Source organism: Pseudorca crassidens, chromosome 7, assembly GCF_039906515.1.
Source record: "Pseudorca crassidens isolate mPseCra1 chromosome 7, mPseCra1.hap1, whole genome shotgun sequence".
Lineage (NCBI taxonomy): Eukaryota > Metazoa > Chordata > Mammalia > Artiodactyla > Delphinidae > Pseudorca > Pseudorca crassidens.
Window position 1 is genome coordinate 80,093,355 of NC_090302.1, and position 17,407 is coordinate 80,110,761.

Genomic DNA, 17,407 nt, shown 5'->3' on the forward strand with positions numbered 1-17,407 from the left:
AGAATCTGAGGAAATGTATTGATTATGTTCAATACAGATGTCAAATAAGTTTAAGAAATACGAGGTATTACCCACTCCCTCTTTTTTTTTAAGATTTATTTATTCATTTTATATTTTATTATTGCTGCATTGGGTCTTTGTTGCTGCACACGGGCTTTCTCTAGTTGCGGCAAGCGGGGGATACTCTTTGTTGTAGTGTGTGGGCTTCACATCGCAGTGGCTTCTCTTGTTGCAGAGCGCGGGCTCTAGGCACGCGGGCTTCAGTACTTGTGGCTCGCAGGCTCTAGAGTGCAGGCTCAGTAGTTGTGGTGCACGGGCTTAGTTGCTCCACGGCATGTGGGATCTTCCTGGACCAGGGCTTGAACCCGTGTCCCCTGCATTGGCAGGCGGACTCTTAACCAATGCCCCACCAGGGAAGTCCCACACTCCCTCTTAAACACTTGCAATGCATAATAGCACATTCACAGTTCTAGGAGCACCTCAGCAAAAAAGTCAATTTCATTCTATTTAACCCAGCATTTTCCAAACTTATTTGACCATGGAAGCTTTCTTTCATGTCCTACTTGTCTGTAGAACTCAGTTCTTTTCAGCTGTGGATACTAGAATCTGGGGCTCAGGAGAGAGTAAAAATTGGAAATAAAGATTTGAGAAACATACAGATAGTGATTGAAGCCTGGAAAATGAAGGGGATCATGCAGGAAGAGTTTGTAGTTTGATCCTAATCCTGAGTCTTGGGATACACCAGTATTAAGGGACAAACACAGGAAGAACAGATTGGGTCAAGGTGGTGGAGTAGAAGGACATGCGCTCACTCCCTCTTGCGAGAGCATGAGAATCACAATTAACTGCTGAACCATCATCGAGAGGAAGACACTGGAACTCACCAAAAAAGATACCTCACATCCAAAGACAAAGGAGAAGCCTCAATGAGATGGTAGGAGGGGTGCAATCACAGTAAAATCAAATCCCATAACCACTGGATGGGTGACTCACAAACTGGAGAACAATTATACCACAGAAGTCTACCCACTGCAGTAAAGGTTCTGAGCCCCACATCAGGCTTCCCAACCTGGGGGTCTGGTTACGGGAGGAGGAATTCCTAGAGAATCAGACTTTGAAGGCTAGCGGGATTTGATTGCAGGACTTCGATAGGACTGGGGGTAACAGAGACTCCACTCTTGGAGGGCACACACAAAGTAGTGTGTGCACTGGGACCCAGGGGAAGGAGCAGTGACCCCATAGGAGACTGAGCCAGACCTACCTGCTAGTGTTGGAGGGTCTCCTGCAGAGGCGGGGGGTGGCTGTGGCTCACCGTGGGGACAAGGACACTGGCAGCAGAAGTTCTGGGAAGTACTTCTTGGCGTGAGCCCTCCAAGAGTCTGCCATTAGCCCCACCAAACAGCCTATGGGCTCAGGTGCTGGGTCACCACAAGAAAAACAACCAACAGGGAGGAAACTCAGCCCCACCCATCAACAGACAAGCGGATTAAAGTTTTACTGATCACTGCCACACAGAGCAACACCCAGCTCTACCCACCACCAGTCCCTCCCATCAGGAAACTTGCACAAGCCTCTTAGATAGCCTCATCCACCAGAGGGCAGACAGCAGAAGAAAGGAGAACTACAGTCCTGCAGCCTGTGGAACAAAAACCACATTCACAGATAGACAAAATGAAAAGGCAGGGGACTATCTACCAGATGAAGGGACGAGATAAACCCCAGAAAAACAATTAAATGAAGTGGAGATAGGCAACCTTCCAGAAAAAGAATTCCAAATAATGATAGTAAAGATGATCCAGGGCCTCAGAAAAAGAATGGAGGCAAATATCTAGAAGATGCAAGAAATGTTTAACAAAGACATAGAAGAATTAAAGAGCAAACACCTAGAAGAATTAAAGAACAAACAAACGGAGATGAACAATACAATGACTGAAATGAAAAATACACTAGAAGGAATCAATAGCAGAATAACTGAAGCAGAGGAACGCATAAGTGACCTGGAAGACAGAATGGTAGAATTCACTGCCACAGAACAGAATAAAGAGAAAAGAAAGAAAAGAAATGAAAACAGCTTAAGAGACCTCTGGGACAACATTAAACACACCAACATTCACATTATAGGGGTCCCAGAAGGAGAAGAGAGAGAGAAAGGACCCAAGAAAACATGTGAAGAGATTATAGTCGAAAACTCCCTAACATGGGAAAGGAAAGAGCCACCCAAGTCCAGGAAGCACAGACAGTCCCAGGCAGGATAAATCCAAGGAGAAACATGCCGAGACACATAGTAATCATACTGACGAAAATTAAAGACAAAGAAAAATTATTAAAAGCAACAAGGGAAAAACGACAAATAACATACAAGGGAACTCCCATAAAGTTAACAGCTGATATCTCAGCAGAAACTCTACAAGCCACAAGGGAGTGGCACGATATATTTAAAGTGATGAAAGGGAAGAACCTACAACCAACATTACTCTACCCGGCAAGGATCTCATTCAGATTCGACGCAGAAATCAAAAGCTTTACAGACAAGCAAAAGCTAAAAGAATTCAGCACCACCAAACCAGCTCTACAACAAATGCTAAAGGAACTTCTCTAAGTGGGAAACATAAGAGGAGAAAAGGACCTACAAAAACAAACCCAAAACAGTTAAGAAAATGATAATAGGAACATACATTTGGATAATTACCTTAAATATGAATGGATTAAATGCTCCAACAAAAAGACAGAAGTTCGCTGAATGGATACAAAAACAAGACCTATATATATGCTGTCTACAAGAGACCCACTTCAGACCTAGGGACACATACCGACTGAAAGTGAGGGAATGGAAAAATATATTCCACGCAAATGGAAATCAAAAGAAAGCTGGAGGGCTTCCCTGGTGGCGCAGTGGTTAAGAATCTCCCTGCCAATGCAGGGAACACGGGTTCGAGCCCTGGTCCAGGAAGATCCCACATGCTATGGAGCAGCTAAGCCTGTGAGCCACAACTACTGAGCCTGCACTCTAGAGCCTGTGAGCCACAACTACTGATGCCCACACACCTAGAGCCCGTGCTCTGCAACAAGAGGCCCGCACACCGTAACAAAGAGTAGCCCCCACTCGCTGCAACTAGAGAATGCCCGTGTCCCGCAACAAAGACCCAACTAGGTCAAATAAATAAATAAATATATTTAAAAAAAGAAAGCTGGAGTAGCAATACTTGTATCAGATAAAATAGACTTTAAAATAATGTTACAATAGACAAGGAAGGACACTACATAATGATCAAGGGATCAATCCAAGAAGAAGATATAACAATTGTAAATATATATGCACCAAACATAGGAGCACCTCAATACATAAGGCAAGTGCTAACAGCTATAGAAGAGGAAATTGGCAGTAACACAATAATAGTGGGGGACTTTAACACCTCACTTACACCAATGGACAGATCATCCAGACAGAAAATTAATAAGGAAACACAAGCTTTAAATGACACAACAGACCAGATAGATTTAATTGATATTTATAGGACATTCCATCTGAAAACAGCAGATTACACTTCCTTCTCAAGTGCGCACGGAACATTCTCCAGGATAGATCACATCCTGGGTCACATATCAAGACTTGGTAAAATTAAGAAAATTGAAATCATATCAAGCATCTTTTCCCAACACAATGTTATGAGATTAGAAATAAATTACAGGGAATAAAAACATAAAAAACACAAACACATGGAGGCTAAACAATATATTACTAAGAAACCAAGAGAGGGCTTCCCTGGTGGCGCAGTGGTTGAGAGTCCGCCTGCCGATGCAGGGGACACGGGTTCGTGCTCCGGTTCGGGAAGATCCCACATGCCACGGAGCGGCTGGGCCCATGAGCCATGGCCGCTGGGCCTGCGCGTCTGGAGCCTGTGCTCCGCAGCAGGAGAGGCCACAGCAGTGAGAGGCCCGCGTACCGCCAAAAAAAAAAAAGAAACCAAGAGGTCACTGAAAAAATAAAAAAGGAAACCAAAAAATACCTAGAGAAAAATGACAATGAAAACTCGATGATCCAAAACCTATGGGATGCAGCAAAAGCAGTTCTAAGAGGGAAGTTTATAGCAATTCAACCCTACCTCAAGAAACAAGAAAAATCTCAAATAAACAATCTAACTTTACACCTAAAGGAACTAGAGAAAGAAGAACAAAGAAAATCCAAAGTTAGAAGAAGAAAAGAAATCATAAAGATCAGAGCAGAAATAAATAAAATAGAAACAAAGAAAACAATAGCAAAGATGAATAAAACTAAAAGCTGGTTCTTTGAGAAGATAAACAAAATTGATAAACCTTTATCCAGTCTCATCAAGAAAAAGAGGGAGAGGAATCAAATCAATAAAATTAGGAATGAAAAAGGAGAAGTTACAATAGACACCACAGAAATACAAAGCATCCTAAGAGACTACTATAAGCAACTCTATGCCAATAAAATGGACAACCTGGAAGAAATGGACAAATTCTTAGAAAGGTATAACCTTCCAAGACTGAACCAGGAAGAAATGGAAAACATGAACCGACCAATCACAAGTAATGAAATTGAACCTGTGATTAAAATTCTTCCAACAAACAAAAGTCCAGGACCAGATGGCTTCACAGGCAAATTCTATCAAACATTTAGAGAAGAGCTAACATCCACCCTTCTCAAACTCTTCCAAAAATTTGCAGAGGAAGGAACACTCCCAAACTCATTCTATGAGGCCACCATCATCCTGATACCAAAGCCAGACAAAGATACTACAAAAAAAGAAAATTACAGACCAATATCACTGATAAATATAGATGCAAAAATCCTCAACAAAATACTAGCAAACAGAACCCAGCAACACATTAAAAGGCTCATACACCATGATCAAGTGGGATTTATCCCAGGGATGCAAGGATTCTTCAATATACACAAATCAATCAGTGTGATACACCATATTAACAAATTGAAGAATAAAAACCATATGATCATCTCAATACATGCAGAAAAAGCTTTTGACAAAATTCAACACCATTTATGATAAAAACTCTCTGGAAAGTGGGCATAGAGGGAACCTACCTCAACATAATAAAGGTCATATATGACAAACCCACAGCAAACATCATTCTCAGTGGTGAAAATCTGAACACATTTCCTCTAAGATCAGGAATAAGACAAGGATGTCCACTCTTGCCACTGTTATTCAACATAGTTTTGGAAGTCCTAGCCATGGCAATCAGAGAAGAAGAAGAAATAAAAGGAATACAAATTGGAAAAGAAGAAGTAAAACTGTTACTGTTTGCAGATGACATGATACTATACATAGATAATCCTAAAGATGTCACCAGTAAACTACTAGAGCTAATCACTGAATTTGGTAAAGTAGCAGGATACAAAATTAACGCACAGAACTCTCTTGCATTCCTATACACTAACGATGAAAGATCAGAAAGAGAAATTAAGGAAACAATCCCATTCACCATTGCAACAAAAAGAATAAAATACCTAGGAATAAACCTACCTAAGGAGGTAAAGACCTGTACTCAGAAAACTATAAGACACTGATGAAAGAAATCAAAGATGACAGAAACAGATGGAGAGATATACCATGTTCTTGGATTAGAAGAATTAATATTGTGATAATGACTATACTACCCAAAGCAGTATACAGTTTCAATGCAATCCCTATCAAATTACTAATGGCATTTTTTACAGAACTAGAACAAAAAATCTTAAAATTTGTATGGAGACACAAAAGACCCCAAATAGCCAAAGCAATCTTGAGGGAAAAAAACAGAGCTGGAGGAATCAGACTTCCTGACTTCAGACTATACTACAAAGCTACAGTAATGAAGACAATATGGTACTGGCACAAAAACAGAAATAAAGATCAATGGAGCAGGATAGAAACCCCAGAGATAAACCCACTCACCTATGGTCAACTAATCTATGACAGAGGAGGCAAGGATATACAGTGGAGAAAAGACAGACTCTTCAATAAGTGGTGCTGGGAAAAGCAGACAGCTACATGTAAAAGAATGAAATTAGAACACTCCCTAACACCATACATAAAAATAAACTCAAAATGGATTAAAGACCTAAATGTAAGACTGGACACTATAAAACTCTTAGAGGAAAACATAGGAAGAACACTCTTTGACATAAATCACAGCAACGTCTTTTTTGACCCACCTCCTAGAGTAATGAAAATAAAAACAAAAATAAACAAATGGGACCTAATGAAACTTAAAAGGTTTTGCACAGCAAAGAAACTATAAACAAGACGAAAAGACAACCTTCAGAATGGGAGAAAATATTTGCAAATGAATCAATGGACAAAGGATTAATCTCCAAAATATATAAAAAGCTCATGCAGCTCAATATTAAAAAAAAACAAACAACCCAATCAAAAAATGAGCAGAAGACCTAAATAGACATTTCTCCAAAGAAGACATACAGATGGCCAAGAGGCACATGAAAAGCTGCTCAACATTACAAATTATTAGAGAAATGCAAATCAAAACTACAATGAGGTATTACCTCACACCAGTTAGAACGGGCATCATCAGAAAATCTACAAACAACAAATGCTGGAGAGGGTGTGGAGAAAAGGGAACCCTCTTGCACTGTTGGTGGGAATGTAAATTGATACAGCCACTATGGAGAACAGTATGAAGGTTCCTTAAAAAACTAAAAATAGGGCTTCCCTGGTGGCGCAGTGGTTGAGAGTCCGCCTGCCGATGCAGGGCACGCGGGTTCGTGCCCCAGTCCGGGAGAATCCCACATGCCGTGGAGCGGCTGGGCCCGTGAGCCATGGCCGCTGAGCCTGTGCGTCCAGAGCCTGTGCTCCGCAACGGGAGAGGCCACGGCAGTGAGAGTCCCGCGTACCGCAAAAAAAAAAAAAAAAAAACCGAAGCTTCCAGAGATAACTGTAAGCCCTCAGGATCATCATGCCTCTATCATCACGATCAGGAAAGAAGCCACGACCACTCTGCTACAGGAAGCCGCTAAACCAGGAAGCTAGTGACCAGGAAACAAGTCTGCCACAATCCACACCTGCAAAATTGATGCCTCACCTGCCCCTTCTCTCCACTTAGCTCCAGGTTCAAGTCCTGTGCAAGTTCACTTAATTAGCAATTCCTAAATCACATTTGGAATGCCAGCTGCAAGGGCATCTAGGTAGTGTGTCTTCCCAGCTTAAACTAGAAGGAAGTAGAAAGGGATATTGTGTGAATCACAGTATCCACCACTGGTGGTGTCACAGAAGCTCTAATAAGTGCTGATAACTGCCCCCCAATATCTATTCTCCCTTTCATCCATAGCAATAGACTACCCAGTATAAGGACATTTCCCAGCCTCTCTGCAGATAGATCTGACCCATGAGATTAAGTTTGGGCCAATAATATAAAAGTGAAAGTGTCACATAGCAGCTCCTGGGAATCTTTGAGAGACAGCAGGAGCATGTCCTTTATATTCTTCTTTGTCCCTCCTTCCAACATGCTGCTTGGAGCACCACCTTGGACTATGACGTTGAGGACTACACCCTGGTGTTGGCAGAGCAGAGCTAGAAAGAGTCACCCTTCCAGCTCTGATGACTGATTCTGTATACATGAAGAACAAATCAACCACGGTTATCTTGGATCACTGCCAGCAGAACCTAATTCTAACCAATACAGATTTCAAGGGCACTGGTTCTTGACATTTTGGCAGATCACTGATCCCTTCTGAGAATCCAATGAATGCCCTGGACCATCCTCCCTAGAAAGATGCAGATTTGTACAACACTTGGTATAAAAATTTTAAAGACTGCATGTTGTTTCTTCCTTAAGACAATCTCTCATGGATCCCTAGTTAGGAAGCCCTAGAGTTGAGATTTTTCAAGAAGAAACAATTGTAATCGACAGGTAAATGAAAAATTTAAAGAAAAAGTAAGAACTGGGAAGTGGCCCCTGGATTTGGCTTCAGATTCCTGATGCCATTAGTAGGAGCAGTTTCAGTGCAGTGGGGTGAGGTGGGACAGAAGCTACACTGTACAGTGCCAGAAGAATGGGAATCAAGGAAGTGGAGGCAGCAAGATCATCAACTATTTAGAATAGCATGGCCCTGAAGAGAGTGGCGGCCAGGAGAGAGTGGAGGCCACGGGCTCCAGGGAACATTTTCCTGGCCTTCCTCTGCTTCTAGGACTAGACCAGCCAGAGTTAGGGTAATCTGAGATATCCAATACCACTCAGTGTTGCAGCCCAACTGGTGGCTTTGGCCTTCACTGCCCTGGAAATGCTGATGCTGTCTCAAAAATTAGCATTGAAGGGGAGCCTGGGAGCAGGAAAGGTCCCTGAAGGAATGAAGGCTGGAGGATGTTTTGGGCTCAGTCAGAGTAGATACTATTAATTAAGTCCTTCCCCTTCAGACACCACACACTAGGGTGCCCTGGACATCCTTCCATGAGACGACTGCCCCTGCTGCCCCTCCGTCCCCACTTCTGGTGTTGCTGCTGTGACTGGATCCAAGACCTGAAACCAGTGCGTCCAATAGCCTCCACACAACGGTGGAGCTAATGTCCAAGCAGACCACAGCCAGTCCTCAGGAGAGGAGAGGGAAGCACACCACGTATCCTGGTTTCTCTTCTCACCAGGAAGCTCCTTCATGCTCTTCTGCAATCAGGCCTTGCACTGGCATTCCTGGCATGTCTCCATGACTCTCTCCACCCACACCTCCTCAACTCTGCTCTGCGATCCCAGCCTCATCCCTTTCTTCTCACCCTGAGCCCTTCCTTTCATCATTCCTGAACACATTAGTCACTTACATCCTCTCTTTTTTTAGAATCATCCTTTCTAATGATAAAACCACCTTCCCAATGAAAGATTTATTGTGCAGGGAACCCTCCCCAGCTCCCCACGGTGCTGAAATTAGACAAAGGCTAGTCACATGTGGGAAACTGGAGAAGGAAATGGCTGATTTACACCCGAGCCCTGGGGAACAGCACCATCAGTGGGAGCCTATGGCAGAGGCTCCACCCTGAGTGGCGGAACTTTTATGGGGACACAAACTGCCCATTTATCTCCTATCTTGGGAGGAAGCAAGGATCCTCACTGGGGCCTGGCACTTGCCGGTTTGCTGATTGCTGGGCCAAACTGTCAGGTTTTAGTAGTCCTTCAAGGGCATCCAGGGAGAAAGCGATGGTCCCGGGTCAGAGCTGGAGCAGGGTTTGCTCTCACCTCTGTGGCCTCCACTTCCCAGGACATACTCCTGCTGCTCTGGACCACGGCAACCTCCAGAAAGGAGACTGGGCTTACGAAATGGAAATTGTCCAGCAAAACTTATAAACATCCCACCGGCACCCACCTTACTTCCCACTACCAAGGCCCCAGTGTTCAAAAAATACAGAGCTTAGCAGCCACAGAAAACCTTTCAGATAAATTAGAGCTGAGCCAAACATTCAAGTACCGGGGGCCTGGTTCCCTAGGGCAGCCTCGTCCTCCTCCCCTGACCAGCATTTCCTGGGTGAGGAGGAAGAATTCAGCAAAAGGAGTAAACGTCCCCCTGGAATTTTAGCAAGGGGCCTGGAAAGAAACACAGGCTCTGGCCTCTGAAAAACCTGGGTGGCAATCCCATCCCTGCCACTGACCTGCTGTGTGACTTTGGTCATATCCCTTAACTTCTCTGAGCTTCAACTTGCTTTCTCAACTGTAGACTAAGAATTAGAATTCCCCTTATATACGGTTGTAAGAATTAAACAAAATAAGGTCTGCAGAGTTCCTGGCTGTTATTAAGTTACCAACCTGCTTGGAGATACAGCCTCTAAAAGAAACTGTTTCCCATTTTCTGAAATGCTCTCCTCTCTGCCCTTAGCTTCCCTTTCTCCTCTCTCTTCATTTCTTTCCCCAGCACGGGCAAAGATCTAAGTCCCCACTATTCGAAGGTCCAGGGCGGCAAGCAGCCTTGTCCAGGAGTTTGTGAGAAATGCAGAATCTGAGGCCTCACCTCAGACCCCCTGAGTCTGAACCTGCATTTTAATAAGATCCTCAAGTATTTCTCTGTGCAAATTAAAGTTTGAGAAGCACTTGCACTGGGTTACCCCTTGCTTCTTTTATTACAACATCAAATAGAACTGAATTTCACACCACTTAATGGGAGTTTCCCTCTAGCAAATTGCTACACACTAAAATCTCCTTAATTGTGACACTTGAGCAACAACAAATCATAATATTAATTAAAATAATAACACAATCTAATATGTGTTTAATGCTTTGGTATTTACAACACTCTTTTTTTTTCTTTCTTTCTTTTTTTTGAGGTACGCGTGCCTCTCACCGCCGTGGCCCCTCCCATTGCGGAGCACAGGCTCCGGACATGCAGGCTCAGCGGCCATGGCTCACAGGCCCAGCCGCTCCGTGGCACATGGGATCCTCCAGGACCGGGGCACGAACCCGTGTCCCCTGCATCGGCAAGCGGACTCTCAACCACTGCGCCACCAGGGAAGCCCTACAACACTCTTTTATACCCACATAATCTCATCTGATTCTAGAATATGGGATGGCTATCTTCAATCAGAGAGTGTTTGAGTGAGCGAATGACTAAATGATTGAATGGATGACTTGGGGACTATTTAGTGGAGAGAAACTGAATTACAAGAGGGCTTTTAGGATTACACCAATGAGCAATTTTGTCCAGTCGCTGGTAAGAGATTCAAAACAACAGCGACCTAAACAAGGTAGGGACTTATTTTCCTCTCACATGATAAACCATCTGCAGGCAGGTCAGGCTGGTACGGGGATTCTACAAGGTCTCAGAAGCTGGAATCTGTCATCTGCTCTGCCGTCCTCAGCACATGATGTCCATCTTCAAGATCACCTCATGAGTGAAAGATGGCTGTTGGAGCTCACTCATCAAATTCATGTCCCAGGGACAAAGAAAGAAGAATAGGGGGAAAGGGAAAAGGGGTGCTTGCTGAGTTAACTCCTTTAAACAGCTTTCCCAAAATCCCACCTAATCACTTCCACTGACCTCTCATTAGCCACCCCCACTTGCAAGGAAGGTTGGGAAATGTGGTTTTATTAGCCAGATACATGGTGCCCCCAACACAGGAGTAAGTAAGGTGGGGATAATGGCTATTAGGATGAAAGTTAGCATTCTCTGCAGAAAGGGGTATGAATGAAAGGGAAGAATGCATATACAGATCATGTTCAGTGTGTCAAGGCCTTCCTGGAAGTGTTTTGTGTTTCTCCCCATGCAACAGCTCAATAAGGAATAGAACAGGGCTTCCCGGGTGGCCCAGTGGTTGAGAATCCACCTGCCAATGCAGAGGACATGGGTTCAAGCCCTGGTCTGGGAAGATCCCACATGCCGCAGAGCAACTAAGCCCCTGCGCCACAACTACTGAGCCTGTGCTCTAGGGCCCACGAGCCACAACTACTGAGCCCGTGTGCCACAACTACTGAAGCCCACGTGCCTAGAGCCCGTGCTCCGCAACAAGAGAAGCCACCGCAATGAGAAGCCCGCGCACCACAAACAAGAGTAGCCCCCGCTCGCCGCAACTAGAAAAAGCCCACGTGCAGCAACGAAGACTCAACGCAGCCAAAAATAAATAAACAAATTTATAAAAAAAAATAAATAAGGAATAGAACAGTCTGGACAGGTGGGAGTGGTCCCTGCTAGGCTGCTTCTGGGGAAAAGGAAAGAGTCTTCTTACCAATGCATTACCTGAGGGCTCAAAATGGGGGGAGGTGAAAAATCAGGCCCCTTAGCTGGTCCAGCTCAGCTGGAGTGTTGTTTTCTCTCCAGAGGATGCTGGTTCATGATGGAGTTGTCATCACTCGTGCTCTTCTTCCTGCCTGGGATGCTCTCCCTCCTCGACATCCTAATTCCAATCTTCTTCCACCCAACCCCTGCCCCGTCCTTCAGTTCTCAGCTTGTATGTTCTCACAACCCTGTGATATATTTTGTAGGGGAGCAAAATTTGCCACCCCAGAATACGTCTCTTTGGCATGAGGAAGAAACAAAAGACTCAAGAAGTTTTTTTGTTTTCTTTTCACCTCCCCCTTAACTACCTAAAAGAATTCAGAGAGAGGGCCTTCTCCAGGAAAGAGAACTATCACCAGAGCTATCTATAGTATAATATGAACTAGGTGTGGTAGACAGGCAGGAAACTAGCAAAGTCAGTTTGTTAAAATTCCTCTCTCTGTCCCATTGTTTCTACACGGCCCAGCAAACATTTAACAAACATTTGCTCTTTTTTTATCTTCCTACAAATTGCCTTCCTTCCCTTTGAAGTCCCAGACACGTGCTCCCTTCTCCTTAGTCCAGAATGACATATATACCTCATGCTGCCTGTATTTGGAATCTCTCATGTTAATGTGGATTTCTTGTACATAAGTAATTAAATTTGATTTTCTCCTGTTAGTCCGTCTCGTGTCAACTTAATTCTTAGACCAGACAGAAGAGCAGAGAAAGGTAGAGGAAAATTTTTTTCCTTCTTGACAGTTCTCATAAACCTGGATTTTACCTGTATAGTACTTGTTCCAGGTCTGTCCTGCCCTAGCCTCCAAGTATAAGGTCCCTGGGGGTATATACCACGTCTATCCTATTCATAGTTAAATTTCCAGTACTTTGAGGGTTTTGGGGGCGTTTTTGTTTTGTTTTTATAAATTTATTTATTTATTTATTTTTGGCTGCACTGGGTCTTCGTTGATGTGCGTGGGCTTTCTCTAGTTGCGGCGAGCGGGGGCTACTCTTCGTTGTGTTGTGCGGGCTTCTCATTGTGCTGGCTTCTCTTGTTTCAGATCACGGGCTCTAGACGTACGGGCTTCAGTAGTTGTGCCACATGGGCTCAATAGTTGTGGCTTGTGGGCTCTAGAGCGCAGGCTCAGTAGCTGTGGCACACTGGTTTAGTTGCTCCATGGCATGTGGGATCTTCCCAGACCAGGGCCCGAACCTGTGTCCCCTGCATTGGCAGGTGGATTCTTAACCACTGCGCCACCATGGAAGTCCCAAATTTCCAGTACTTTGCACAGTACCTGGAACATAGTAGATGCACCAGAAATATTTCTTGAATGAATAAATGTGTTTGATAAGGAAGTTCATACTATTCCTTAGCTCTTTGGATCAATAACAACAACAACAAAATCTATCTAAACTAGCTTAAGCAAAAAGGGGAAACTTAATTTTAATGATATCAGAGTCTAGATTACAGCCTAGCCTCAGGAATGGAGCAGAATCAGAAACTCAAACACCACTGGAAGTCTCCTCATCTTTCATTCTCTCTCATCAGACCAGCTTCCCCTGCTTGTTACTTCCACACAGTGAGAAAAATATGACTGTCAAGAGAACCTAAGGGTTATATGTTATTGGACCAATCAGCTGGAGAGAAGTTAAAATAGCTCTTTCTCTCTCCAAAATTCCCAAGCAGAAAAATTATTGTTCCAGTGTGGGTCAAGTGCCTGACCCTGGACTAATCAAGTGACCAGGGGCCAGGGGCCTACTGTAGAAACATGACAGTTCCCACTGCAACCTTGTAGTTTGGGTGTGGGAGAGCTGACTCCTGGAAGAGAGGTTTGGGGCAGACCAAACTGTGGACAACCACTGAAGTGAGCATGGGCTCCCCAACACACACCAGCCCAGCTCCTCGGCCACAGCTCCAGCATCTCCTTGGATTCATGCCAGGTTCTTTGGGGCCTCCACTGGGTCCCAGGGAGCTTGCTGGAGTCCTCTGGTAGATTCTAGTATCTGGATTTCACTCTTCATTAATTACTCAGAACCGTTCTTCCCCAACAATGCCAGTGTTCAGAGGGACCATGGGCACTTGAGGCTTCGCAGGGAAGGCCTCCTCAACAACCAGGAGGTCCTGCTGGGCCTTCCTGGCTGCAGAAGGTGGAAAGTGGAGTCCGGAGAGACATTAGGCAAGGTCAGACCTCAGGAGGAGGCAGCTCTCTCCATGATTTCCCCCAACAACCACTCTATCCTACCAATTACATCTGGCCATCATGCAGCTCTGAGGGCTGGGCTTCCACAACCATGTAACAAATGAGGAAACTAAGGCCCTGAAAGGGGGCAGGATAGGAGGCGTAGTCATTCAGCAGATCAACAGCAAAGATAACACTTGGAGTGAAGACTGCCGCCATGTCCTGCCTGCCGCCCGCTGCACATGGTGGGCTGTCGCTCCAGGACCTTGCTTCAGATGTATAAGCTCCCCCATCCATTAAATCATTGATGTCTCTGTTGCTGACTCCGGGCTCTTTCTTCAGTCTTGAAGCAGGGCAAGCACAGGCCTTGTAGGCCTGTGGGGTACAGCACAACATGTAGACATAAAGAGACCATCTTCCAGAGCCCATCTAGGAAGGATGATGAGAAACCCATAGTCTGAATAAGTGCAGAACCCAGCTCCCTCCACATGTTCCAGCTCATCTTGCCTGGCCTCCTCATCTGTCAGTGGGGCTCTGGCCTCCTCATTGGCCAGTGGGGCTCCCAGCCTCCGAAGCAGCAATGAAAACTCTCATGCAGCATCTTCAGAGACACTCTGGGCTTCAACCATTACCCCAGGCCTTCCAGCCGAAGCTAATTTTTAAAAATGTGAAAGGATTTTTCTAGAAATGGCAAGACGTTGTACATGGAGAGTTGGATGTTACTTGGCTCCTGTGTTAGAAACAGTTTAGGTACCTTACTGTGAAAGTGAGTCCTACAGTATTTCAGTAAAATGTATTCATAGCAAAAAAAAAAAAAAAAAAAAGATGACACGAACTTAAGCCTCCTTTTTTTATGCTCTTAGTATAGGGACTGGAAGAGCTTGACATTTCTGCAGAGACATGGCTGTGCTCACCAAACACAGACTACATTTCCCAGGCCCCCTCGCATCTAGGTGTGGACCATGTGATTGAGTTCAGCCCATAGGAGAAGGGTAGAAGAAATGCAAGCCACCTCCACATTTGCCCATAAAATATTCCAAGTAATCTTCCACACCCTCTCCCTTTCATCTGTGAGGCTGGAAGCAAAAGGCTCTGAGGTGGCAGAGCTTCCTAATGGAAGAAGGCCAAATCTCTCATTTCACCGCTTGAAGGAGAGCTGCCCAGGAGAGAGCCACCCTACCAAGAAGATCTGCTGTGGACTTTACTGGAGCAAGAAATAAATCTCTACTGTATGTTAAGCCACTGAGTTTGGTTTTTTTTTTTTTTGGCCTTGCCGCACGGCTTGCAGGATCTTAGTTCCCCAACCAGAGATCAAACCCAGGCCCTCAGCAGTAAGAGCACGGAGTCCTAACCACTGGACCATCAGGGAATTCCAAGCCACTGAAATTTTGAGGCTATATGTTATTATCCATAGCCCAGCATACCTAGACTAGTACATCTCTGGTGAAGGCCCTCTTCTCTATGGAGAATTAGACCTGACCTCCTCTAGCACTCTCTCTGTCCTTTGACTCTGACAAAGACCCAAACTGCAAAGGGGCAGTGCAGCTTTGCAATTAGGAACAGAGGCCTTAAATCCAGTCACATCTGAGTCTGAACTCAAGACCCACCACAGACAGACCTAAGCAGCTTTCTGGATCTCTTTGAGCCTATTTCTACATGTGTAAAATAATGATACCCAGTCCAAATGTGTTTGTAAGGATTCAGTGAGATATGATGTGCCAGTGGTCTCTGCCCTGGGGAGAATGAGGGAGAATGGATCTGGAGGGGTGAACAAAAGGCAGCAGGGGACCATGTCAATCAAGGGAAGACTGGATTCTGTTTTATTTGGAATTTTTCAGCAGGAGAGTTCACCACTGCAGAAAAGCATAATGCAATTGCAACAGTACTGGTGGTATTCGAGCCATTACTATAACATGTCTGTATCAGTGAGGGTTGCATTTGCAGTTGTTGCAGATTGGCGGGGAATAATTACTTCATTATATCTTCTAGTGAGGGTCTGCCCAAGCATTTCCCTGCTGAAAAAAACAAGTGTATGTATATATGCATATAATCTTCTCTGTATGGTTCCAATTTTAGTATATGTGCTGCCCAAGTGAGCATGAACTATATGTTCTATTATTATAAATTCTTTCTATTTCCCCCTTTACACTAATTGTGGCATTTTGTGGTTTAATATTATTGAACTGGGATGTAGGCTGGTTACATTATCTACAAATGCTGAAGTGGCACTGAAACGTATTATAAGAACAGGGCACTGGGTTGCATAAAGTTGAGAACTACAAGGTGTAGGTGACTCAATGCCAGCACACTAAGAAGTGCTCGGTAAACAGTACCTATTTTTAGGAAGTCTGTTATCACCCTTCATCGCCTCCAGGCATCGTTGGGTTGAGGACCCTGGAGACCAGTCCTTCTGTGAGTCACCAGCGCGGTCGGTCGCGGAGAAGAGGGCGCAGACTGGAAGCCAGTTCCCCTGGGGGGGGGGGTGGCGCTAAATGACGCAAGCGTGGGTCCCGAGCAACCGACACTGACACCACGGACCGCTCCCTCGGAAGCAAGGTGTCTCCTGAGGCACGGACTCTTTCTCTCGAGCCCTGAAAGCCCCGCGACGCCCTGTACCAACGGCGCCTGCGCGGCTCCCTCGACGCAGACCAGCATCCTGGGCTTTCCCCCAAAGCCGCGCAGTGGGGCGGGGCCTGGCTCCAAAGCCGCCAACCAGGCGCGCCCGGCCCAGCTGACGTCAGCGAGTTGGACGGGTCGGGGAGGAGTGGAGTTGGCCTGGAAGCTAGGCCGTCTCACCCCCAGGGGAAGGGAGGAGGTGGGAGAATTGGGAAAAGAGGGAAGGAGGAAAAAGGCAGGCGGGGACGGGAAGTGAGCCCGCGGAAGTCTGACTCAGGTCAGTCTGGACAGCCGTGGGGAGGGGAAACGGGGTACCAAGTTACTTACCTGCTTGAAACTTGGCATTCAAGGCGCCTGCCTCCATCTCCGGCCTAATCTCCCTGCCATGTCCGGGACCCTCCCGCAGAACTACTTATAGACTCCTCCAAAGGCCAGGCTAATCCATGCCTATGTGCCTTTGGGTACACAGTACTCTGCCTGAATTGCTTTTCTCTGGCTTATCTAGCTTGAGGCTTCCTTAAAAATGTCACCTTCTCCATGAAGTATTTCCCAGTCCAGACATAATTACTCTTATCTCTGTGCCAAAATCCACAGATGTCTATGGTAGACGAGAATGGCCGTTTATCACTTTAGTACAGTGCTTGCAAACTTCAGTCTCCATCAGAATTACCCAGAAGGCTTGTTAAAGCACAGACTGCTGACTCCAGAGTTTCTGATTCTATTCTGGTCTGGGCTGGTGTTGGAGGAAGAATCGAGAGGGCATGACCACTGATTGACCCACCAGCTGGACTCAGGCAGTCGCAGGCTCCTCCCACACCCTTTGTCTTCGGAATGTAGGCTCAGCCTACTTTCCCACAGTGGGAGCTGTTTCAAGGACGTAGCCTTGAGAGAGAAAGGTGTTTTTGAG

General features: G+C 45.3%; 1 protein-coding gene and 1 long non-coding RNA gene across 8 annotated transcripts in view; one reads left to right on the forward strand and one right to left on the reverse strand.

Moving 5' to 3' along the window:
- Window positions 1-17,300, reverse strand: part of LOC137227943 (uncharacterized) — a 43,477-nt gene extending 26,177 nt beyond the window's left edge. The window contains exon 1 of one of the 2 annotated variants that reach the window (XR_010945080.1): window positions 16,828-17,300. This is a non-coding gene — a long non-coding RNA (uncharacterized lncRNA). Of the gene's footprint in view, window positions 1-16,217; window positions 16,624-16,827 lie in introns of those variants that run through there. The other variant, XR_010945081.1, reaches the window with a different exon arrangement.
- LOC137227941 (uncharacterized) overlaps window positions 1-17,407 on the forward strand; it is a 78,003-nt gene that overhangs the window by 19,463 nt on the left and 41,133 nt on the right. The window contains exon 1 of one of the 6 annotated variants that reach the window (XR_010945077.1): window positions 16,253-16,296. The exons of 2 other annotated variants lie outside the window; for them this stretch is intronic. The gene's annotated coding sequence lies outside the window, so the exon portion shown is untranslated. Of the gene's footprint in view, window positions 1-16,252; window positions 16,297-16,620; window positions 16,778-17,407 lie in introns of those variants that run through there. 3 more of the 6 variants (XR_010945075.1, XR_010945072.1, XR_010945073.1) reach the window with 3 other exon arrangements.